Here is a 24,721-nt window from a genome sequence, read left to right as displayed (position 1 = left end):
TTTAAAGCTACTGGCACTAACTGCAGATTTTTAAAGAGTTTAATCATCCTAAGGAAGGTCTGACTGGAGGATGACTAGCTGCATTAATCTGATTCAGTTCATTTCCGAAGAGAACAAAATTATAACTACATTTTCGTTAATTTACGGGTGTGATCCATCTATTTCAGGGTGAATATTAAATTATCTCCCAGCTCCAGAAGATGTGTTGTTGAACATAAGTATCTATAGGATTTAGTATTCTGTGAAAGGAGTAGGCGTTAAGGTTAGCTTGTTGTAAGATTTGTTTTCTATCTGCTATCATTTTGTTGAAAGAAGTTTTTATTTGAGAGAGTAATGCATAGGAAAACAAACCCCAAACAAGCAAAAGGCAGCTGAAATCTAACATGGAGGGAAGCCCACCTCCTATCCCAGGCGCCAGATGGCCTCACCAGCTCACCAGAGGCAAGGTTTATGGTTTCTTGTATGTCCACAATGTTTTGAAAGTATCTAAATAATAGGTACTCAACTCATTAGTTTCCCTCTGTCCCCCCCCCCATTTTCCATCTTATAATATAAATTTCATTATTACTTTTAAAAATAAGTAAAACCATTAAATAGTACATTTTAATTGGTGAATTTTTATGGTGTGTGAATTATATCTCAATTTAATGGAAAGTTACCTTAGAGTTTGGAGACTGATTTTAGAGGGAAGAAATGAAGGGTGAAATGCTTTCATCTTCATATCATCAGATACAAATGGTGAGGTTCCTCAGAGATCCCTGTAGCTTGGATTAAAAACATATTTTTATGGGTTATTTCAATGGAGAAGCCTGTAGTGAGCTCACCAAGGTTACTGATAATTAAGTTCAAATGGGTCATGAATCTCAATATAATGAGAATAAACTGCCGGGATATACTTGAGGCAGCTTAACTAGGCAGCCAAGTGGTAGTTAAGTTTCTTTACAGACAGATGCATTTGGGGAAAATAATCTGAAGTGTTCTTACCATATTTTTCTGAATTAACTATCAATTTTTGAACTCTTTCCTATTTAGAACTTAGAGACATTCCTTGTGAATAATACTTTGTATGCAGATGTAATGTATTTTACTGTTTACCTAGTGATGGACATTTAGGCTGTGGCTATTTTGATACGTCTTACCCAATTGCTTGCTTTTCACAGAGTTGTGCAATTTGCGTTTTTGTCAACTGTGCACAAGCATACTTGCTTCCCTGTAGCCTCACCTATGTGCCATTTTATCACACGAAAATAAAAAAAGTCTTCACTTTTCTTTTGAAACACTTTAGCTTACCAAAATTTACAAAAATGGCACAAAAAAATTTCTGTATACCCTTCATTCAGCTTTCTCAAATGTTAACATTTAAGTAACCATAAGACAGTGGGCAAAATGGGAAGTTCACATTGACACCGAGTTGTTACCATATATTCTGTTCTCTGACAGTCTGATAGAAGCAAGATGGTATCTTCATATGACTTTATTTTATTGAAGTCCAGCATTTATCTGAAAGCAAGATGTTTTCCTACCCAGTTTCCTTTGCCTCTTTTCTTGATTTGCTGGTCTTCTAAGCAGTTTTAAAGAGCTCTCCCCAAATCAGGAAGAGTAGGTATTGGTCTGTGTCACGAAAAACAAAACTCTCTTTTCTTTTTATTTGTCTTTTGAATTTACCTGGGGTGTATTTTGCCATGTTAAAAAAAAAAAGTTTTTATTTTTATGTAGATGAATTCAAACATATTTTGTGGTTTCTGGATTTCTAGTTGTAGATTTAAAAAAGTTTTTCCTTCAAGGTTATAAAGAATTTCTTCCATATGTCCTTGTATACTTTTATTTTTTCGTGGTAAACCTTAGATGCATTTGGAATTCAGCCTGTTGTAGGATGTGAAGTGTGGCTCCATCTTCTTCCAGATGACTACCAAAGTATCCCATCACTGTTTATTGAGAAGGCTTGTCTTTCCTGCAGTGACTAGAGCTAGCACCCTTTATGATATACTAAATTCCCAGAAGCACTTGGGTCTATTTCTATGTTCCTGTTTGCTAGTTGCAATATATGACATGCCAAACTGGAAGAGATGAGTTTTTTGAAAACTTTCTCTTATCTTAAATAAACAAAACAAAATAGCATTCTATGAAAGTCTCTAAAAAGCTAATTACTGTGCCTGCATATTAGTAAATGAGACAGCAGAGGCCCAAAGATCACCAAGTTGTTTTGGCCTGGGGTAGAAGGCAGATGGTACCTTCTATTGTGTCCAGAAGTGGGTAAAATAATAATCCATTGCAAGAAGGCATATTGATGATCCTTACCTGGCAGGCCCTTCTGTAGTCTCACCAGCTGTATTCTTGGATGTGGGAGACAGGTTAAGGATGAACGGGGAGAATTGTGATTGAAAATAGTTAATGACTTTTTTTTTTTTTTTTTTTTAAAGAGAGAGAGGGAAAGCATAGGAGTTCCTTGAAGAGCTTTCCTGGATAAGTTTAGCTTCTGGTCTTTGGGAAATCTGTATCATTTAGAACCACGGTGCTCCTAGGACATAGTTAAGCCTCTCTTTCCACCAGTGTTTGACAGAGAACATAACTAGTTCCTCCCTTAGCACACGCTCCTTTGGAAGGGGGTTCAGTGTAGGTTTCTGCTCAGGTGCACTATTGAGTCAGGCTGTCCTTGGTTTCCAGCTCCAGGGGCAGCATGCACAAGGTCAAGGGCAAGGTCTCTCAGGTTAGCAGACTCCAAATTGTCTCAGCACCTGTGCACTCAGAGATCCTCAGTGCATCCCCTAACTCCTCTGCTGCAAAGGGGGTCAATGGAGCATCCTGGTGTCAGCAGTGAATGTGATAATGTAGGACAAGTGCTCAGCCTAGTGTGTGACACCCAGTAAACACCGAGTAAAGGATTACTGTTGCACTGGTCTGTTTCCGTTCCTTGTTAGTGGGGAAACTCCGAGGCATGCAGTTCCTGGATTTGCAAGCTGTGGGAAGATAGGATATGATTCTGGAGTAAATGAGAGAGCGGCATGTACATGTGTGAGTAGCACATGGCAGGCCGAACCCCAGGTGAGTTCAGGTGAGCCTTAACATTCGAAGGTCTAGAGCAAGATGATGCCCTTTCTGCCCTTGGTCTGTCTGAAAGAGGGACCCAGAGTGGAGGCGTGGTGCCTGGTGTCATATATGACCAGTAGCAGGAACGGGATGCATCAACCTTCATATATGTATTGGTTGCTGTTTTTTGGCAAAAAGAATTATCCTCAAGACAGAGAGTACCAACAAATATCGCTGAGAAGGAATTAAAGCTCTCAAAGAGATAAGTTCATCTGGGAGGAGAGTACTTGACCGCGTTGCGTTCCTACACCGAGGTTCTGATTAAGTATGCGCGCTCACAGGTGGACAGCAGAATCCCTGTGGATATTCTTGGCGTGGCCTTGAAGGAGAGAACGACCAGGAGGCTACAGATTGCAAATGTTCTAATTTTCTAAATGGAAACAAAGCAGAATCAGGAAAGGGACCTTTAAACAGATTACAGAATGGAGATGAAAGCTGGCAATGGGGAGCCTGTCGGCATCTCTTCTCCCTGATGCTGTGTGGCTGGATGTCAGCAGGGTGTCTGGATAAAGTCAGACCCACTTACGTCTTCAGTGTTAACATACCTTCTCCCGTGGGGCCCTCCCCTCGGACCCTGGTCACTGTAGAGGAGCCTTTCTGGGACATTGTCTTCTTGAGGATTGGTCTGTGGTCACCTGCTCTGTTCCCCCAAATCCGATCCGCTGACCAGTGCCTTGACTTCCTGTACCATCTTGCGCACACCGGACATGGCTGGGGGACAGTTGTGTGGTTTTTACATTCAGAGTCTGTTTACACAAGAAAAAAAGGGTGCACAACATCAGCAGAAAGAAGAGGAGAAAACCTGAGGGACAGGGCACATGAGACAGAGGTAGTTTGTCACACTCAGTGGCGTGGAGGGGAGTGGCTCATGGCACAGAGGAACGGTAGGAAGTGCCAGGACCAAAGGAGAGAAAGGACATTTCTCAACTCCATCCGTCATCCTCTCATCTCCCAGTTGGCTCAGATTGTCTCCTCTGATAACAGCTGCTAGGATTGTTCGTGGTGTTCTCTGGCTGGCCCAATTCAGAGGTTGGGGGCTAGGGGCAGGATGGTCCCCAGCTCGTTCCCCCGCTATGAGAAGAGGCATTTCAGTGTCTCGTAAGGGGAACAAAGTGGTGTTTTCTCTGAGTGCCTACTACATACCTGGAGTGTTGCTGGGTGCTTGTTATGCTGTTTAGTATGTACAAAGCATCTGTAAGGTAATCCTATCTCTCTATGCTCTATAGATGAGAAAACTTAAGCTTTAAACATAGTAAGCCATCTGGCCGAAAGAGCCAAGAAGGAGTGGAGCTTATATTTCATTCCAAAGCTGAAGCTCCTTGACCAAATCAGGTAACAGGCCCTTCTCCTTTCCTATTGAACTATTATGCAGATTAGTGATCTTTGGAGGTCCATCCCACAGAATGTGTGAACTGCCAGCTTGACCTTCCCTAGGGTCAGGGGAAGTAGCTCTTTGGAGGGCCATACTCACAGAACGTGTGGACTGCCAGCTTGATCTTCCCCGGGGTCAGGGGAAATAGCTCTTTGGAGGGCCGTACCCACAGAGTGTGTGGACTGCCAGCTTGACCTTCCCCGGGGTCAGGGGAAGTAGCTCTTTGGAGGGCCATACCCACAGAACGTGTGGACTGCCAACTTGATCTTTCCTGGGGTCAGGGGAAGTAGCTCTTTGGAGGGCCGTACCCACAGAGTATGTGGACTGCCAGCTTGATCTTCCCCGGGGTCAGGAAGTAGCTCTTTGGAGGGCCATACTCGCAGAATATGTGGACTGCTAGCTTGACCTTCCCTGAGTTCAGGTCTCAGATGTGTATGTCCTTGGCCATGATCTGTGCCAGAGCATGGTTGTAAGCTTGCGTTTCAAATTTTCAGATGGTAATCGGATGGAGTGATTGAGATCGTCCATGACTGAATTAGAATCTAGAACACTTGCAGAGCTGGAACTGAAAACTGGCATGCTGAGGTGGAACAAGAGGATTAGTGAGGTAGCAGATGCCACTCAGAATATACCTGCTGGGACTACGGTGTGGGTGTGATGCTGCCCAAGAAGCCTGGCAGGGTCAGGCATGGTTACTCTGCAAGGTAGCCCAGCACTTCCCTTTCCCACGTGACTTCCTCATTTCAGTTTGCGTGCCTCTTACAGAGGTGATTGATAATGATCGGTAGCATCCAGAATCCACATTTTGGCTCTTCCCAGTTGTCTCTTGTATGTGCCTCATGGGGCAAAGCATAATCTGCCTTGTATGTTGTGTGTCTAGGACCTGGCACAGTACTGGTAGGGGTTCAAAATATACTTGTTGGATGAGTTAACATGAAGTCTATCTAGAAGTGAAGATGGTGTTGGGATGGTAGGTTTCAGAGAACCTCAGCATTGTTCCAGTGAGGAAGGTTTTGCTTGGAGAAGAGACTCCCAAGATACACCGTAGTGAGATGAGACTTACTTTCTCTTCCACCAAAAATTATTTTTTACCTAAAGCTATTATATGTATGTATATGTGTGTGTGTACACACACACACACACACACACACATATACTCAATTTGCTTGTCTCCTTAGAATTTTATTTTAAAGCAAATATTTTGAATAGCACACATCAGTTTTAGAAGGTGCCTAGCACAGTTCAGGCGATTTTTTTTTTTTTTTATATATATAGGTGAGTTTTCTTGTTGCAAATGAAATAAAGAAGCACTGCTGTGTCATCTCTTATTTGACTTTGGTCCATGACCAGACCCAGTTCCTTAGGAGGGACAGCATCTGTGCTGTGCCTTATTTATGTACAGTGTTTGCACATAGCAGATGTGCAACACATTTTCATTGAGTAAGTGTGACTTTGATTCTCCTAGCGAGGTGACTGATACTGCCTCCAAGGAAACCGAGGCTTGGGGTGAAGTAGCAGCCTCAGCATCCTATAGCTAGTAAGACGTAGAGTGGGAATTGGCATCTAGTTTAAAACAAAGTCTTTGCATCCTTTACATCATGCACAGAGGCATGGCAAACTTCATTACCTGGATTAATCTTCTTTCAGATAACCCTTTATTCAAATATTTAGGATTAAGAGATTAAGAGAATAGGGCTTCTTGAACTGGCCTTTTATACTTTCTGTTCTTTTCTCTATGGTAGTGGTTTTTACCTGGAGCTGGCGTTTTAACCGCCTAGAAGCTTTCATAAACTGTAGATCCTCTAATTCAGTAGGTCTCAGGTGGGATCTGTTTGGAACGAATTGGCAAGCTAGGACCCTTTGCATTTCTGGAGCATGGTTAGAACGCTCAAGATTTGAGCTATTGTGCATAAGCTGAAGATACTGTGTACTCTGCAGAGTTTTAAAAGTGATAGATTGTAAGGTGAAGGAGAACTTGAACTCATGAGCTGAGTCTGTTTTGTTCCTCAGCCACTCAAAAGGTTTGGCTTTGCTTGCATGTTTTAATGGGACAAATCACAGCATAGAGGCAGTTGTGAATTTCAGAGTTTATTAATTTCAAGACATACTCCATAAGGGGTTGGTTGAATAAAATGGTGAATTCAGAGAAAGTTTGAAATCTCTTCCTGACTCTCTTTCCTCTGTACACAAAATTGCATTGTGGAGTGGAAGGTTGTCATTTCATAATGAGTGTAAATGAAGGGATCAAGCTGTTTTTTTTTTTTTTTTTTTTTGATACTCCCACTGGGTGCGGATTATCTGAGAAGACCTGGCAAACCAAGGAAATGGGCTTGACTTTCTGCCAGGTGGTCATTGAAATGTTTTTTTTTTTTCTTTGTGCCCAGTTGAAAGGCTGGGCATGTAGATTTTCACGCTCTCGTCTGGTTTCAGCCTTGGAAGTGCTTACACAACTAATCTGGCATTTGTGATTATTTCCACTTCCAGCTCACCAGGAGGCTCTTTGGGGATATTCAGACAGAAATGACTTAATTGGATTTCAGCCCACACACAGTATTTGAATGGCTTTATGGATGGCATTAGTTGGGCAGCTGCCATAGGAAGTCATATATATATATTTTTTGAGCTCTAGAATTTCAAAGTACTCTTTGATTCATACCCTCTCATTGGTTCATTGGTAATTTATTTAACAAATGAAAATCTCAGGAAAAAATAATTTAGAGCAATACAATCAAATATGGTTTATAAGTAGAACCATCATTTGGTTTTGGCATAGTTATGTCATTTTCTGTATTTAAAGCTCTGTGTTGACCCTTATACTCTGGCTCACAGACAGTTGTATAAGGGATTCAGGGTCTCTTGGTTTGCAATTTGGGAGGAGAGGATTCTGGGCCAGATGGCACTGAATGCTGTAGGGTATTAGACAATTGCAACAGATCTTACAAATATAATTAAAGAAGTGAAAGTTTATTGGATGATAAATGTCTGATATTATCATTTTACTGAGCGCCTGCCATGTGGCCAAGCCATATGGACCTCAGCATGTGGAGGTCCCTTCCTGGAGGCTTTTCCTGTTTAGATAGCCTTTAAATAGGGGAGTTTATGATTATATAAGAATGGTTTCTATAGGAATGTCTTCCATTCTTATAGAATGTCCCCCAAAAGGGAACTGTTTGAGTTCATTTCTGAAAAATGAGCTGATTTAGCTGGACAATGACTTTGGGAAGCTGGAGCGATAAAGTTACCTCAATATGGGGGAAGAAATAGTATACATAAGTCACAGAATTGTGAAAGCATCTGGCATTTGGGGAAAATGTGGGTGAAACATACTCTCACTGTTGTAGGAATATTTAAAAGTAGCTAAGTATACTTTCAGAATACAGTAGTATTAAAATTTCTATTAATTTGGAATAATCATAAATTTGTTCTCTACAGGTTAAACTTTATTAACTATTAGCCCTTTAAAAAAATATTTATTATTTTTGAGAGAGAGAGAGAGTGAGCAAGCACGAGCAGGGGGAGAGGCTGAGGGAGAAGTAGGTTCCCAGCTGAGAGCAAGGAGCCTGTTGTGGGCTTGACTCCAGGAACCCGGGGATCATGACCTGAGTCCAAGGCAGACACTTAACCTACTGAGACACCTAGGCACCCAGACCTTTTTTGTTGTTGGGAAAATTTAACTTAGTTTCCTTTTCATTCCATATTTTATGAAATTTTATGGAATACATTTAAGGGATACTATAATATCTATATGAACATCACCTCTACTTAAAAGTGGGGAAAACAAGTTTATTTAGTACCCATCAGAAGTAAAATAGGATAATATGCAGTGAAATGTTTTTCCCTGCAGTTTCTTAGTAGCAAATTCATTCTGTGGGAGGCTTCTCAGTTACCAGTAATTTACAAAATTAAAACAAACAAACAACCTTCCCACAAAATGTTTCTCCAGAACTTAATTGTTCTCTGTGCTTCCAGGGAATTCTCAGATGCCAAAGGTCATGGACAGTTCCCAATGTTTTTTAAGTCATTACCTTCATCAGGTAGCAGTAAAAACCATGCCCCTCACCCTCATATTGACAGTCCTGTTTGGATTTCTTAAAAGCCCGATGATGTGACCTTGAACAAAGATAGGGTCTTGCATAAACACTTCAAATCCCTGAAATACTGAAGTCGGCCTCTGTACATGTAGCTCATTCACTCGGGATGCAGCGATTTAATCCTGAGTTAATTAGAACCCAGGCCCTCACCTGAAAGCTCTCTCCGGATGTTTTTGTCTCGTGATGCCCACGCATATCAGCTGCAGGCTTGGAGGATTTGTTGTTCTCCTAAAATTAATGTGTGGTGCTAAAACAATGCCGAGGTGTTGAACTTGAAGGTTTCTAATTTGCTTCTGGGCTTAGATTTATATAAAACAATTGAAATGTTCCTTGTAGGAAAAAAAAAGGACTCTTGTTTTGGAGAAATACAGGGGCAGTATTTTCAATAGGGTAGTTTGGGGGCATGAATGCCTTTCTGGGGTTGTGTAAGAATGTCCATCAGTGAAACCATGACACCTTGAGCCACTGTTCAGGGCCCATCTGCTCCACAGATGCTTTTTCTTTTTAAACCAATTTCTTAAAACCCAGCAGAACATCTCATTCAATGCTTAGACTATTTTTTTTTTAACTTTTAGTCTCAAATATTAGATACCTATTCTCAGTTGAAGAAGTAGAGTGGCACCTTTTCTTTCTGCAGGGGCCAGAAGTGGAGGGGAAGCGTCATACCCTTGATCCCAGGGAGGATCATGTGTAAAAATGGGACCAGAAGAAAGGATAAAAGTGGAGAACTGCACTGATACATTAGTACCTCCAATTTGTTTTGTTATTTACTGAATCATTGATTCATTGGGTTGCTATCTGGTACCAAGTATGGGGTCAGCACTGAATCTCTGCCCTTGAGAAAGTCTTCTCCCATCAGATGAGTCCCTTGTGCTAACTGCCCATTCACTGGAAATGCCGGGGTGGAGGAACATGTAAAACAGCATCAGGGAGATGAGATTTACAACGTCCAGAATGCTGGATACTTATTCTACAGGACAAATGCCCCAATTTCTTCAACAAATCATTCTTCAAATAAAATAGATTAAAAGTGACTTAAAAGACATACAAGACATTGTAATTTATGGACATTATTTGGATCCTGAGTCAAATAAATCATCTATAAAATGACACAAGAAACTTGGGAGAATTAGAACACTAAATAAGAGGTTTATATTAAGGAATAAATGATTATTTTAGGTGTAATAATGGAGTTGTACTTATCTGTTGGTGATACACTGAAATATGTGCAGAGAAAATAATTTTTCTATGGGATTTGCTTTAAAATCACTTAGAGTTGGGACTGGGTGATTGGCTATAGGTCCATAAATGCCAAGGTTGAATGTTAAGGTACCTGGGGAGACATATCCTGGTTATTTTTGTCAGTGGTTAAATATCTATGTTAAAATACAAAGTATAATGATGGTACAGTGTGGTGAATGCTGCAATAAGACTTTGCACTGAGGAGGAAAGGAAGCATGTTCTGTGTAGAAGTGTGTTCTGTGTCTCTTTGTAGGAGAATCGGGAGTGTGTTCCCAGAGGTAGCAGTATTTAAACTAGATTTTAAAGAAAGTATGAAAACTGGAGAATCTGTTCTTTTGTGCCCGGAAGGAAGGAGGCAAGGAGATGTTCTGTGGATTTTCTGGTGAACTGGTTACTGGCTGGTTCCTTCCATTCGTTCATTCCTGCATTTTAGGGCATATTTTTCAGGTTCCTGTTGTATGTGGTGAGAATTCATGGGTTGACAGTCTGGTGAAGGAGATGGTAAATTGGTTGGCTGAGGCTTCCATAACAAAACACCACAGACTGGGGAATAAAACAACAGAAATTTGTTTTCTCACAGTTCTGAAAGCTGGAAGTCCAAGATGGAGGTGCTGGCAGATTTGGTTTCTCCCAAGGCCTCTCCTTTTGTCTTGTCGATGGCTGCCATCTTGCTGCCTTCTAACATGGCCGTCTCCCTGTGCTTGCACATCCCTTGTGTTTCTTCCTCTTCTTATAAGGACACCAGTTATATTGGATTAGCACCAGTCTGCATTTAACCTAATGACCTCATTGAAGATCCCATCTCTAATTTCTGTTACATTCTGAGGTACTGGGGTTTAGGACTTTAACATACGAATTCTGGGGGGTTGGATAAAATTCAAACCCAGAGGGAGAGTGTTTAACTGACCCTGGAGGCATCTAGAAACTCTTCCCAGAGGAGGTGCCTTGAATCTCTTGAAAGAGGGTAGGATCTCACCCCCTCGCTGAGTGCTGGGGTCAGGATGGGAGGGAGCCGAGAGTTTACTGGGAGTTCTCAAAGATGAGGTGAAGGTGGGAGAGAGCTTTGCAGACCGAGAGGGTGAGCAGCCATTATAGCAATGGGGATCTGAATGGCAGCACCAAGAAGGATGGTGAGGACTGGTTTAGTGCCTGGTGGGGCATGGATGAGAGGGAGGGAAAGAGCCCTTCCCTAGGGTGACCAGATTATGCTTCTCAGAAGACCAGGCAGTGAGGAGAATCAAGAAAGTAAGACACAGTTGTAAACATGTTACAGAAAAGAATAAAGTTAATAGTAAAATCATACTCTTCATCCCTGTTTCTACTCCACCAACAGCCTGTGCTTGGCCTTGCCTCCTTTTAAAGATTCTACCAAAAAAAAAAAAAAAAAGTGAAATGTGAGTGTGTGTACACACATGCCAGTGAGCGAGAGAGTGAAGAGGCGGGGGGTTGGGAGAGAGAAAGAGGATTTGCTCACCCCTACCCTATCTGTTGCCCTTGGCTTTTCCCTCATTCTTCCAATCCTTTATTCCCAAAAGGTAAGGGATATGAACTTCAGCAAAATAATCAAAGTAATTCTTACACACATTCATAGTTAAATCTTTTGAATCACTGAGCGTACTTGAATTATCTCTATAAGATTTTGGAACCTATGTGTGTATCTGCCCACTGTTCGTTCATTCGTTCGTTCCTTCCTTCTTTCCTTCTTTTTAAACAAAAGAGGGGTTTATGCAAGTTTTATTCAGTAGTGCATCTTAGTATTTACTTTTGTTAGTATGCATTTTATTGGCATTGTAACTACCTGAACAACAGCTAAACCCCATGTCATGAAGGATGCTAGCGAGCCTTCTAAACATGTTACACCCATACCTCATTTTGTTGTGCTTGACTCATACTGGGTTTCGTACAAATTGAAAGGTGTGCAGCAACCCTATTGGTGCCATTTATCCAACGGCATTTGCTCACTTCGTGTCTTTGTGTCACATTTTGGTGAGACTTGCAGTATTTCCAACTCTTGCATTATGATCACATTTGTTATGGTGATCTGGGATCAGTGATCATGACTCACTGAGAGCTCAGAGGATGGTTAGCATTTTAACAATAAGTATTTTTTAATTGAGGCATGTACCTTGTTTTTTTGAGACCTAATGTTATTGCACGCTTGATAGACTGCATTCTAGTGAAAACATACCTTTAAATGCACTGGAAAGCCAAAAAATTCATGACTTTCTTTTTTGCAATATTCACTTTATTGCAGTGATCTGGACCTGGAGCCACCGTATCTCCGAGCTATACTCATATATGTAATTAGATTGTCTCATTATGGCATTGAGATGTGTAGCCAGGCTTCTTCTCCTGATTTCGAAAACTGATTTGGACTAGTGGGAAGATCTTAAGAGTAACATCTTATCAGACCTTTTGGAGAGTGGAGTATTGTTGTATTGGAGAGGCTACCATCAACTCTATAAACAAAAATCTTTACAAACCATCAGAAATGACATTACTAATCACATTCCTATCTATTAGAATTTTCCAGCAACGGATTGTAAAATTTAAATTCATATTAAGATTTACATTAGGACTTTTTTGTCATGGTGTTTTAGATAAGCTTTAATAATTTTTTTGGTACCGCATCATCAATTTTTGATAATTCTTAAAGCCATTTGCATGTCAAAGCTGCAGAATTGGGGCGGAGGAACCCTTGTCATGGAGGAGGAAACAGGCACAGAGTCACACAGGGCGTTTGGCTCGCCGAACCAGGCCTGGAACCCCGTTCTCCTGATCCGTGGCCTCATACCATTTTTTCTGGTCTCTCTATATGTGGTTGACCTCACTGCCTGTAGTTTTGTTCTTTTCCTCAGTCCCAGAAGGCAGAAATCTCTGTTATTTTAGAACATAGAAACCTCAGAGCTGAAAATCTCACCATTTACCCTCTTCCCCAAACACCTGCCTTAGCCACATGTGATGTCTCTTGGAGGCTGTTCAGAGATTTATAAATCAGTCCTTTTTTATTTTTTTCTATTTTCATTAACCAACTTGTAGTCAATAGATATAATCAACTGAGAATCAGCATTATCATTTAGAACTGGTAGAAATCTAGCCCACTGCAGAGGAACTTGGTATTTGTCCTGCTCAGGACTGTTTCATCTTGAGTAAAAATCCTCATTTCGTGGGACTTTCTGAAATTTGGAAACTAGCTTATGGCCTTCGGTGCTCTCTGGGCCCTGACTGGGAACCACAGCACGTGGTGTCAGGCCACATGGGAAGAAACCAGGCTTGAACTTTAGCCAGGCCATTCAAGGAGACCTGTGTGTAGCTTTGTTCAGCGTCTGAAACTAGCCCTTTCCCACCGGAATAAAGTGTTCCACCAAGTAGTTCAGGAGGAATGAAATCTAGCTAGTTCTGCCAGAAGGCCACAAGGCAGCCCGGCCCTGTGTTGTTCTGGTCAGGCGGTGGCCCTGCGTGTTCATTCTGCCCTGGACATCCACAGAGGCTGCGGCGGGGCTACATGCTCTGAAGGGGGTCTCGTGGGGACGACGAGGAGGGAAAGAAAGGAAGAGATGACACTGGGGCATTTGTGAGCCTAGAGGCCTAGGATGGTCATGTGGGTGTTTTGGTTTTTTTTTTTTTTTTTAAGATTTTATTTATTCATTCATGAGAGAGGCAGAGAGAGAGAGGCAAAGAGACACAGGCAGAGGGAGAAGCAGGCTCCATGTAGGGAGCCTGATGCAGGACTCAATACTAGAACTCTGGGGTCACCTGAGCCAAAGGCAGATGCTCAACCACTGAGCCACCCAAGGGCCCCTGTTTTTTACTTTTGAAATAAAAGAAAAAAGCCACTACCTGGATTAGGGGTTGGAGGGGGGTTCTCTCGGTGTGCTTGGCATATGTAAGATTAGGTTATAGTACATGCCTGATGTGGCCTGTGCGTCTTCAGGTTGTGTGCAGTACCCGACCCAGTCAGATGATGTTTTCCAGTAATTCTTTTTTTGCTGCTTTAACATCTAAGAGAAACCGTTCCTTTGAAAATAAAGTGTCTTATGCCTTCATGGCTTGTTTCCTTGCCACAGCATTATGCTGTCCCTCCTCTACTTGAGGGGCTGAAGCCGGCCTCCCAGGGTAGCAGGTACTCCAGACAGGTGGCAACCACAGACAATATTTGCCTGAGTCTCAAGGTTTGACCTGCTAGTGGTCATCTATTTTTTAAGAAGAAAAAGGAAGGCTGGGCTTTGAAACCAGACTGGGGTAAGTTCAGATTCTGGCTGTGGGGCATCTGGTGGTTTAGTTTCTGAGCTGAATGGTAAGATTTATCTCAGAGTTGCTGTGAGGGTGGAGCACAGTGCAGTGTCTCACTGGGACCACCACCATCAGCTCTTCTCCCTGCCTGTTACTCTATTCTGTGAATCCAGGAGAAGGAGAGGCAGTATGACCTGAGCACCCAAGGCACTGAGCCTTTGGGAGATTTGAGTTATCCAGGAACATCACCCAACATAAAGTGGGTAGAGCTCTAGTGGTCTGGCACTAGCTGATGGGCCATCAGCAGAACCGGCACACACCCTTATTACCCCTTAATGACTCCTCTGGAGTGAAACGCATCAGTGACAGACATGATCACATCACCATGGGGTCTCCTTGCAGACTAAGGTGCCCAGGAAGCTGCCTGGGACCTCCCAGAGGACGCATCTGGTGCTGCAGCAGGCACTGGAAGTTTCAAGTTCAACTGAGATAGCCACTTGGGGCATCTTAGTGCTTAGGCCCTGGCCCCAGGACCTGTAGCGCTCCCAGATTTGCAGGGTGCCACGGAGGCCCTTGAGCCCAGAGCATGCCCTCACAGCTGAAGCAAATGCCGCAGCCAGCCACCCCTAAAAGATGGGGAGGAGCCCCCAGTTGTGGCTTGGGTCTTTCAAGACATAGTTGAAGAAAATGTCAGCGTTACAGAGAATTCAGATAATCCCGTGGATTTCGCAATGATAAAATTTTGTGGTTATTAGAGGTCTACAGTAACGCAGGGAAGGAGATCTATTTGGTAATAGTGTTAATTCCTTTCTAGTCCTACCTCTCCTCTTATTTCTAAAGGTGGAAGCATAGGGAGCTAGTGGAGAAATATTTTCAAAAACAAACATAGACCCGTTTCGTACCCTTGCATCTGCTGAAGTGCACTGCGTAGACCATCCTTGAGTGAATTCTTGGGTGAGAGCCTTCTGCACTCCAGCTGACCTTGTACCTGGTAGTGTTTGTGGTCTGAGGTGGTTTTTGCACAAGAGTGTCTGCTTTCCTGATGAGTTTAGATCTTTGTTTTTTAATTATTTTTACTTTTTTTTTTTTTGAGAGAGAGAGAAAACAAGTGGGGGAACGGGCAGAGGGAAAAGCAGACCCCTCAGAGCTGGGGAGCCCCATGCAGGACTCAATCCCAAGACGCCAGGATCATGACCTGAGCCACCCAGATGCTGGAGTTTATTTAGATCTTTGTACTTAAGATCTGATTTGAAATGTTTGTCCTTAACAGAGGTTTTGAGTATGCCTATAACTCCACTACATTAAACATGGGCAGTAGGCAGACTATGTTTAACCCCCAGGCTGGACAAATTTTGATCCTTCTGTTTATTTCCACTTGAGGTGTATGCTTAGTCCATTGACAGTTTGTCCACAAAATGCTTTTCTCCAAGCAAACACCTCATTGTTGTGCTTAAATCCTAGACAGCCACGGGCATGTTTAAATGAACATAAAATGGTCTCCCTTTGATTGGAGCTCCTCTATCAGTTCAAATTCTGCTCTGTTTCATCTGGCTTTTCCACCTTGCCCACCACTCTGAGTATCAAAGGACTGGGCTTCCAGATCCGCCCATTGTCCTTTAGCTCTGGGCTAGTAAATAAGTTGCTGTGGCATCAAGCTTACCATTGCTGTGGTTGGTCTAGAATTTGGGAGGCCTGTGCTCCTAAGTAAAGCCTGTTAAGGAAAACCCTTCACCTCCCTGAGAAAGTTAACTCATGAAAAAAGTGGGTGTTAGTAACACTCGTAGAAGGTTATTGTGAGAATTTAAAAATCTCACTGGTGAGAGAGCACGGTGGGTCCAGAGGGAAGGCCCATATGCAGATAGCTCCGGTAGCTGCATGGACACCCCCAAACAGTGCTCTAGGGGGATCCGACTCCAGGCAAATTCACTTTTCAATTAAAATTTTAAAAGTCCAGCTTATACTCCTGAAAATACTAATATGGAAGTGGTATTTGTGGGCATGGCTGTGTTTATTAGTTGGTGGCTTTCTTCAGTAGGTGCTATAAAATGAAATAAGAATATATGGTCAGGAACTGAGTCCAGACACCAAACTTCTATTTCTGGAAACCCTATCATTTTATTGTAAACATTTAGCAGAGAGAGGGCTGTAATTCTCCTAGTACACATTTACTGTCTTGCCCCAGTCTAGTCTTCCTGTTGTGTTTGGGCATAACCTTTCCCCTGCATTAGGTCGTGTATTTTTTTAAAAGTCATGCAGCCTTTGGATCTCCTGGGTGGCTCAGTCCATTAAACATCCGACTCTTGGTTTTGGCTTGGGTCTGTATCTCAGGCTTGGGAGATTGAGCCCCTCATTGGGTTCCACACTCAGCGTGGAGTCTGCTTGAAACTTTCTGTCCCTTTGCCCCTGCCCCCCCCCCCCTCTCTCTCTCTCTCCCTCTGTCAAATAGATAAATCTTTGAAAAAAAAAAAGTCATGCAGCCTTTAAAATAATGCTAGGAATGCACAAAGAGGAATTAATTTTTTAATCAAAATTTATGAACTTGCTGTATAACATTTTTATGAAAGTCCTACTTGAATTATCTTTTTCTATTTGACTAAAATAGAATTTGATTTTTCTATGGGGTATTTAACGTTTTGGGTCATAATCATGCCAGGAATGAATTAATAGATCTTCTCTGAGTGAACTGTAAGGACAGATCCCCTCTGGGTTTGAAATGTAATTAAAAATGTCAGTGAACTCTTGGAGGCCCACGGAGCTTCAGGGTCCCCTCAGCAATGCTGGGCAAGGACAGGAAATAGTCACCCAAATACAGAGAACCTAAGGCAGCAGCAAACTCTTGGCAAGCAGGAGGGAGAGGCTGCTGGCTTCATCTGTCAGGCTTCTCTTGTCTCAACTTCTTTGTAGTTTTGGAATATTTTTCTCTGATTTCCTAGGAGGATGCTATGGGTCCAGTAGGCTCTCAATAAATAGCAGAAGAAACCTCCAAAAGAGGAATGAGTCTCTAAATGTAAATATCCGTGCTCTCTGCAACCCGGCTCCCTTAATTAGGCTCTCAGACTTGCTTCCTTTCTACTTCACACCCCTTTCTTTTGTTTTTGGCAGGGATGTGGGGAGGACTTGTTGTGGGGGGGAGGGCTAGAAGAATCTTGGGAACACAGGTGCCTTGTTGATGACCACCTGTCCCCACCTTCCCTATCTCTTCTCCCCACAGAGGTACCTGCCTGCCCCAGAGCTAGTAACAGGGACCCCAAGGTAGAGAAGGTAGAGGAGGAGAAGTTTTGTTTGGGTAGAGGTCAGTAGGTACAAAGCAATTTTCTTCTGGGATGTATTAAAGATACTGGTTTCAGACAAATAACTAATCATGCAGTTACTTAAAAGCAAGCAAGCGGCCCTAATACATGTTTTGGTTTTTTTTTCTGCTTTCAGATTTCCTATGTTCCCTTGTATACAAGTGATTTCCCAGATCATCATTCTCTGCTGAGATTTGGGTTGGATTCGAGAATTTGGAGAATTCTTGCAGCTGTGTAACTTCAGGAGTGTGACCAGCTGAGAACATCACCTTTTGAAGAGTTCTGCATTTTGCCCATCATCTCTTATAACTGAGTGCCAAAGGTGAGTCTGCAGGCTCCTGCTCAAAACCGGTGGGAGAAGTTGGTGCTTTTGCCTCAAATGCTCGATTTGCTGGGTAGGTTTTACATTAGTAAAACGGCAGTAAATGTGGCCCTGATTGGTTGAGCCACATCAGACTTGAGTTTTCAAAGGCTCTGGTTCAAAAATGAGATTGCCGTCCCTGCATCAGCACGTGGTGACATTGACTAGGTAGGAAGCAGATTGGTGGGTGTCCTGGACTTGTAAAATGCCCCTGTGACCCGGCTCTGCGGCCCAGCGGGTGGCTTTCTTATGTGCTGCTTTGCAAGGATGAGATACACAAGAACTGCCTTCAGGCTACTTATAGTCTAGTAAAGGTTCATTCCGACTTTGCTGTTGGGAAGATAAGTCTATGTGAAGATACGCAAACAGATAAAAGCATTCTGGGGAATGTTGGGCTTGTCTGTATGAGAAGTCTGCTCATGAGTGTTAAAACTGTACCCGCTAATACCACATCCAGGGGTCCTGTAATAACAGATGCTGGACTAAAACGTGTGTCCATAGGACGGAAATGTTTCTCAGCCCTAACAAATCGTTTGGGACGTTTGATTTAAATATAAGAGTTGCAGTTTGCAGTTTGCAGTCTGGTTGGTCTGGTGTTCTATCTGGCTGGGTGGTGAGGAGTGCTTTATGAGAAGGTGTGATTTCATCTCCAGCAGGGACAGTACCCAGTTCATCAACTGTCCTTCAAACCCTTATGTGGCTTGTGTTATTCACAAATCATTTTAAACTATTCTCAGATCTGTAACTTTGGACTATAAATCTCTTGATATGATATCTGTAAGTTTATTAGTGTAATAGAAATTAAACTTGTCTTTCATTTGCTCTAAAATTACTATTAAACTTCCTATAAGTGTGGGGTTTTTTTCCCCTCTGCCCACCTTTTTTTTCTTTTTTTGGAAGCTTCTTCACTGATGTTCCTTTTTGGTAAGCAGAACAGCACAGAAATAATATGAGGTATTTCATAAGGGTAGGATTAAGTGGCTGGGTGTCTTCACCTTATTACCCTTTATGGTTTCATTTGGAGGAAATGACACATCTCATTTATTTTAGAGTGTTGTTAATTGTGATTTCCAGATCTAGGCCCTGGTTTGGAATTGAGAGTTTGGAGGTCATATTGTGCAGCCTGATTCTACACCCTGCTTTCTTTCTCTCGCCATGCTCAGAGTTATCCTGATTCTGCATCCTGGATGTGTCTCTTCCCAGCTTTACAGCCTCTCCTGCATTGATGGGGCACTCCCATGTCTCTTTCGCTGACCTCATGTAGGATGAACACTATTGGGGTATTAGACATCCAGTCCTAGGAGATTTCCATTACACAGGAAAGCTCTTACCCGTCGCAAATCAATTTTTTAATACTCATCGAAGTGGAACCTTTTAAGACTTAGTCTTTTTATAACACAGTCATGTATTTCATGGCAATAAGCAAGAAATTAGTGCAAACCCTCCAATCTGATCATCAGAATTCATCAGTATCAGCATCTGACACTTAATGATAGTAACACACTTTATCATTCCTATTTTCTGAAAGTTTCTCTTTCGGAGAGTGGTAAGGCAGGAAAGTAACATGCTTACTCCCAGCAGTGTATTCTGCACAAGTGCTGGGCAGGTGTCCAGTACTGTTAGGCAAATGGTTGATTCGTGCGTACAATTAGGTAGAGAATCATTCTTAACCATGAAAAGATACTTTAAAAAATATCCATACTCATTTCAAATAATTAATTTTTATAATAAGCTCATGACATCCATGGCCAAAATCCTGATTAACTTATTAAAGTTACTTTTGTGGTTAGATAAATGTCCAGTGGGAAAATCATTAGATGTATCCATTCATATAATAACTATTTATTATGAACACCAACTGGATTCTAGACTATTTTTCTTACAGTGTTTTAGCACTGAGTTTTAGAAGCTACAAAAATAGATAAAACAAGTTCTTATCAGCCTTCTTCTTGGCCTTGTGGGATGGGGCAGGGCCCTGACAGCTCTGGTTGAGGTTCTTACAGTGAGTCCCTGGTGCCTAAGTCAGGGTGAACTGACCCTTAGAGAGGAGTCTGGAAAAACCATGGGATGCTATGTTTGGAGTGGGTTTTAGAGAATGAGGGAGTGTTGTGCAGAGACATAGTGGATCCCCATGGCAAGGACAGGTGAGGCAATTCACTGGGTAATAGATCTCAGAGTCTCCACATCGTTTAAGCAATAGTGAGTGGAGACCCAGCATGCTCTTTGGTCAGTGGTCTTTCAAGCACTAGTGGGAATAGTGATTTTATCGAAGGGTATATTTTGGAAAGAAATGAAAGCTGCACTAGTCCAGTGAAGTGGTACATTGGATGTTAGCCTCGGATGCATTTCCCAGTTACTGGAACTTGTAGTTTGTCCTGTTCCAGCTGAGACCTGCCCCGAGGGCTGGGCTGCAGAGCGCAGTTTGAGGAGAGTGGAGTGTCCAAGCTGCATCTCACAGGGCCCAGGTCACTGCTTCCAGGTGGTGCACCTGCCTGCCCTGTATTCTTGGGAATTCCCCAGCCCTACCCTGCCTGCTGTGGGGCGTGGAGACCACAGGAGAAGCATGGTGGCAAAGTCCTTCCATTTACACTGCCACGTCAGTGAATGTAGAGCCTGCACTTAATTCTTCCCATGTATAATTGAAAAGTGACTGTAATTCACTGTCATTGGAGGCTGGGTAGTGTTTCCTGGGGATGGAAGATGTGAAGGGCGTTGTACGCCAGGCCAAAAATCTCTTCTCTTTTGAAAAACTATTTGGAGACATTTTCAGGATGGAAGCCCAAGGGGTAGGAGGATGTTACGGGGGAGGAAAGACCATGGCTTAGTTGAAGAATTAGGAGCAAAAGGGAAGCAAAGGATCCTTTTTTGGCTTCATGGAGGTATGATGGACAAAATTGTAGCATACTGGACGTGTATGTTGTGGTGCTTTTGATACACCATTTACACCATGAAAGAATCCTGACCATCTAATTAACACATCCATCACCTCACCTATTTATCTTCATGTCTGTGTATGTGAGAACATTTAAATTTACTCCTCTTAGCAGATTGCAATTAAATAATACAGTGCTATCCACTGTAGTCACCATGTTATACATTAGATCCTTTGCCTTATTCATCTTACAGCTGAAATTTTGTACCCTTTTATCAACTTCTGCCTATTTCCTCCACCTTCAGCCCCTGGCAATCACTTCGCTACTCGTTTTTTTTTTTTCCCCCTTCGGTTCCACATATGAGTGGTCTCACACAGTATGTGCCTTTCTTTGGCTGGCTTATTTCACTTAACATAATGCCTTGAGGTCCATCTGTGTTGTCAAGAATGGCAGGATTTCCTTTTTTCTCACAGCTGAATAATATTCTGTCGTGGGTATTCATCCCTGGACAAACACTTAGGGTGTTCTATCTCGGCTGTTGGGTTAATGCAGTGAGCACGGGGTGCAGATATCTCTTCGAGATCCCATTTTCATTTCCTTTGGATATAAATCGAGAAGTGGAATTGCTGGATCATATGATAGTTCTGTTTTTAATTTTTTGAGCAACTTCCATGCTGTTTTCCATAGTGGCTTCACCAACTTACCTTTCCATCAAGAGTGAGAAAGTGCTCCCTTTTGTACACATAGTTGCCAATACTTGTTATCTCTTGTATTTTTGCTAATAGCCATTCTCGCAGGTGTGCAGTGATATCTCATCGTGGTTTTGATTTGCACTTCCCTGATGATGAGTGATGTCGAGTGCCTTTTCATGTACCTATTGAACAATTGGATGTCTTCTTAGGAAAACTGTTCAGATCCTCTGCCCATTTTTTCTTTGTGTTTCTGCTATGAATTATATGGGTTCTTTGTATATTTTGAATATTAGCCCTTTATCAGACATGTGATTTGTAGATAGTTTTCTCCATTTCATAGGTTACTTTTCACTCTTGTTGGTTTCCTTTGCTGTATAGAAGCTTTTAAGTTTGATGTCATCCCACTTGCTTATTTTTGCTTTCATTGCCTTTGCTTCTGGTGTCAAATCCAAAAAGTTGTTGCCAACACTTATGTCAAGGAGCTTACTGCTTGAGTTTTCTTTTAAGAGTTTTATGGTTTCAGGTCTTACTAAGCCTTTAACCCATTTTGAGTTAATTATATCTGTAGTATAAGCTATTCTTTTACATGTGGTTGTCCAGTTTTTCCAGCACCATTTATTAAAGAGACTATCCTTTCCTCATTGTGTATTCTTAGCTACTTTGTTGGAAATTAATTGATATATATATATATATATTTGATCATATATATGATAATTCATCATATATATATGTTTAATTCTGGGCTCTTTGTTCTGTTCCATTGGCCTGTATGTCTCTCTCTCTCTCTCTCTCTTTTTTTAATGATTTTATTTATTCATGAAAGACACAGAGAGAAGGCAGAGACATAGGCAGAGGGAGGAGCAGGCTCCCTGCAGGGAGCCTGACATGGGACTCGATCCCGGGATTCTAGGATCACACCCTGAGCCAAAGGCAGACACTCAACCGCTGAGCCACCCAGGCATCCCCTATATGTCTCTTTTTATATAGATACCATATTATTTTGATTATTATAGCTTTGTAGTATAGCTTGAAATCAAAAGTGTGATGCTTCTGGCTTTTGTTTTCTCAAGGTTTCTTTGCTATCATACGATTTTTTGTGTGTATTTATTTGAGAGAGAAGGAGAGCCCAAGTGTCAGGGAGAGGGAGAAGCACTCCCTGCTGAGTGGGGAGCCTGACACAGAGCTTGATCCCAGGATCCTGGGATGACCTGAGCCAAAGCAGACACTTAACCCACTGAGCCATCCAGGTTCTGGTTCCATACAAATTTTATTTTTTATTTTTTTACAATAAATTTATTTTTTATTGGTGTTCAATTTGCCAACATACAGAATAACACCGAGGGCTCATCCCGTCAAGCACCCCCGTCAGTGCCCATCACCCATTCACCCCCACCCCCCGCCCTCCTCCCCTTCCACCACCCCTAGTTCGTTTCCCAGAGTTAGGAGTCTTTATGTTCTGTCTCCCTTTCTGATAGTTCCCACACATTTCTTCTCCCTTCCCTTATATTCCCTTTCACTATTATTCATATTCCCCAAATGAATGAGAACATACACTGTCTGTCCTTCTCCGATTGACTTACTTCACTCAGCATAATACCCTCCAGTTCCATCCACGTTGAAGCAAATGGTGGGTGTTTGTCGTTTCTTTTTTTTTTTTTTTAATTTTTTAAAATTTATTTATGATAGTCACAGAGAGAGAGAGAGGCAGAGACACAGACAGAGGGAGAAGCAGGCTCCATGCACCGGGAGCCCGATGTGGGATTCGATCCCGGGTCTCCAGGATCGCGCCCTGGGCCAAAGGCAGGTGCCAAACCGCTGCGCCACCCAGGGATCCCATGGTGTTTGTCGTTTCTAATGGCTGAGTAATATTCCATTGTATACATAAACCACATCTTCTTTATCCATTCATCTTTCAATGGACACCGAGGCTCCTTCCACAGTTTGGCTATTGTGGACATTGCTGCTAGAAACATCGGGGTGCAGGTGTCCCGGCGTTTCATTGCATCTGTATCTTTGGGGTAAATCCCTAACAGTACAATTGCTGGGTCGTAGGGCAGGTCTATTTTTAACTCTTTGAGGAACCTCCACACAGTTTTCCAGAGTGGCTGCATCAGTTCACATTCCCACCAACAGTGTAAAAGGGTCTCCTTTTCTCCGCATCCTCTCCAACATTTGTGGTTTCCTGCCTTGTTAATTTTCCCCATTTTCACTGGTGTGAGGTGGTATCTCATTGTGGTTTTGATTTGTATTTCCCTGATGGCAAGTGATGCAGAGCATTTTCTCATGTGCATGTTGGCCATGTCTATGTCTTCCTCTGTGAGATTTCTCTTCATGTCTTTTCCCATTTCATGATTGGATTGTTTGTTTCTTTGGTGTTGAGTTTAATAAGTTCTTTGTAGATCTTGGAAACTAGCCCTTTATCTGATATGTCATTTGCAAATATCTCCTCCCATTCTGTAGGTTGTCTTTTAGTTTTGTTGACTGTATCCTTTGCTGTGCAAAAGCTTCTTATCTTGATGAAGTCCCAATAGTTCATTTTTGCTTTTGTTTCTTTTGCCTTTGTGGATGTATCTTGCAAGAAGTTACTGTGGCCGAGTTCAAAAAGGGTGTGGCCTGTGTTCTCCTCTAGGATTTTGATGGAATCTTGTCTCACATTTAGATCTTTAATCCATTTTGAGTTTATCTTTGTGTATGGTGCAAGAGAGTGGTCTAGTTTCATTCTTCTGCATGTGGATGTCCCAATTTTCCCAGCACCATTTATTGAAGAGACTGTCTTTCTTCCAATGGATAGCCTATTTGTGTTTTCTTCACTTTCATCAATGTCTTACAGTTTTCAGGGTACAGATGTTTTGCTTTCTTGGTTAAATTTATTGTTAGGTATTTTATTCTTTTTGATGTAATTGCAAATAAAATTGTTTTCTTAATTTCTCCATCCTGATAGTTCATTGTTAATATTCAGAAACACAACTGATATTTGTATATTAATATTGTATCTTGAAGCTTCATTGAATTCCTTTATTAGTTCTGACGGTTTTTTGGAGGAGTCTTTAAGGTTCTCTATATATAATATGTCATTTGCAAATAAGGACAGTTTTACCTTTTCCTTTCTGATTCGGGTGCCTTTTGTTTCTTTTTCTTGTCTAATTGCTCTGGCTAGGTCTTCTAGTACTATGTTGAATAAAAGTGGTAAGAGTGGGCATCCTATCCTTTTTCCTAATCTTTGAGGAAAAGCTATTAGGTATGATGTTAACTGTGGGCTTTATTATTATTTAGAGGTACATTTCCTCTATACCCAGCTTGTTGAGAGTTTTTAATAGTGGATGTTGAATTTTTTTCAAATGCTTTTGCTGCATCTCTTGAGATTATCATATTTTTATTCTTCATGTTCTTAATGTCACATGGATTAGTGCATGTCGAATTATTCTTGCATCCCTGGAATACATTCCATTTGATCATGGTATCTGCTCTTTTAATATGCTA

General features: G+C 41.9%; 1 protein-coding gene across 5 annotated transcripts in view; it reads left to right on the top strand.

Moving 5' to 3' along the window:
- Positions 1–24,721, top strand: part of NCK2 (NCK adaptor protein 2) — a 149,969-nt gene that overhangs the window by 59,045 nt on the left and 66,203 nt on the right. For all 5 annotated transcript variants that reach the window (XM_055328101.1, XM_055328099.1, XM_055328096.1 and 2 more), the window contains one exon: positions 17,452–17,637. The gene's annotated coding sequence lies outside the window, so the exon portion shown is untranslated. The remainder of the gene's footprint in view (positions 1–17,451; positions 17,638–24,721) is intronic.

The sequence above is a fragment of the Nyctereutes procyonoides genome, unplaced genomic scaffold (genome assembly GCF_905146905.1).
Source record: "Nyctereutes procyonoides isolate TBG_1078 unplaced genomic scaffold, NYPRO_anot_genome, whole genome shotgun sequence".
NCBI classification, from domain to species: Eukaryota; Metazoa; Chordata; class Mammalia; order Carnivora; family Canidae; genus Nyctereutes; species Nyctereutes procyonoides.
This window is presented reverse-complemented; position numbering and strand designations above follow the sequence as displayed.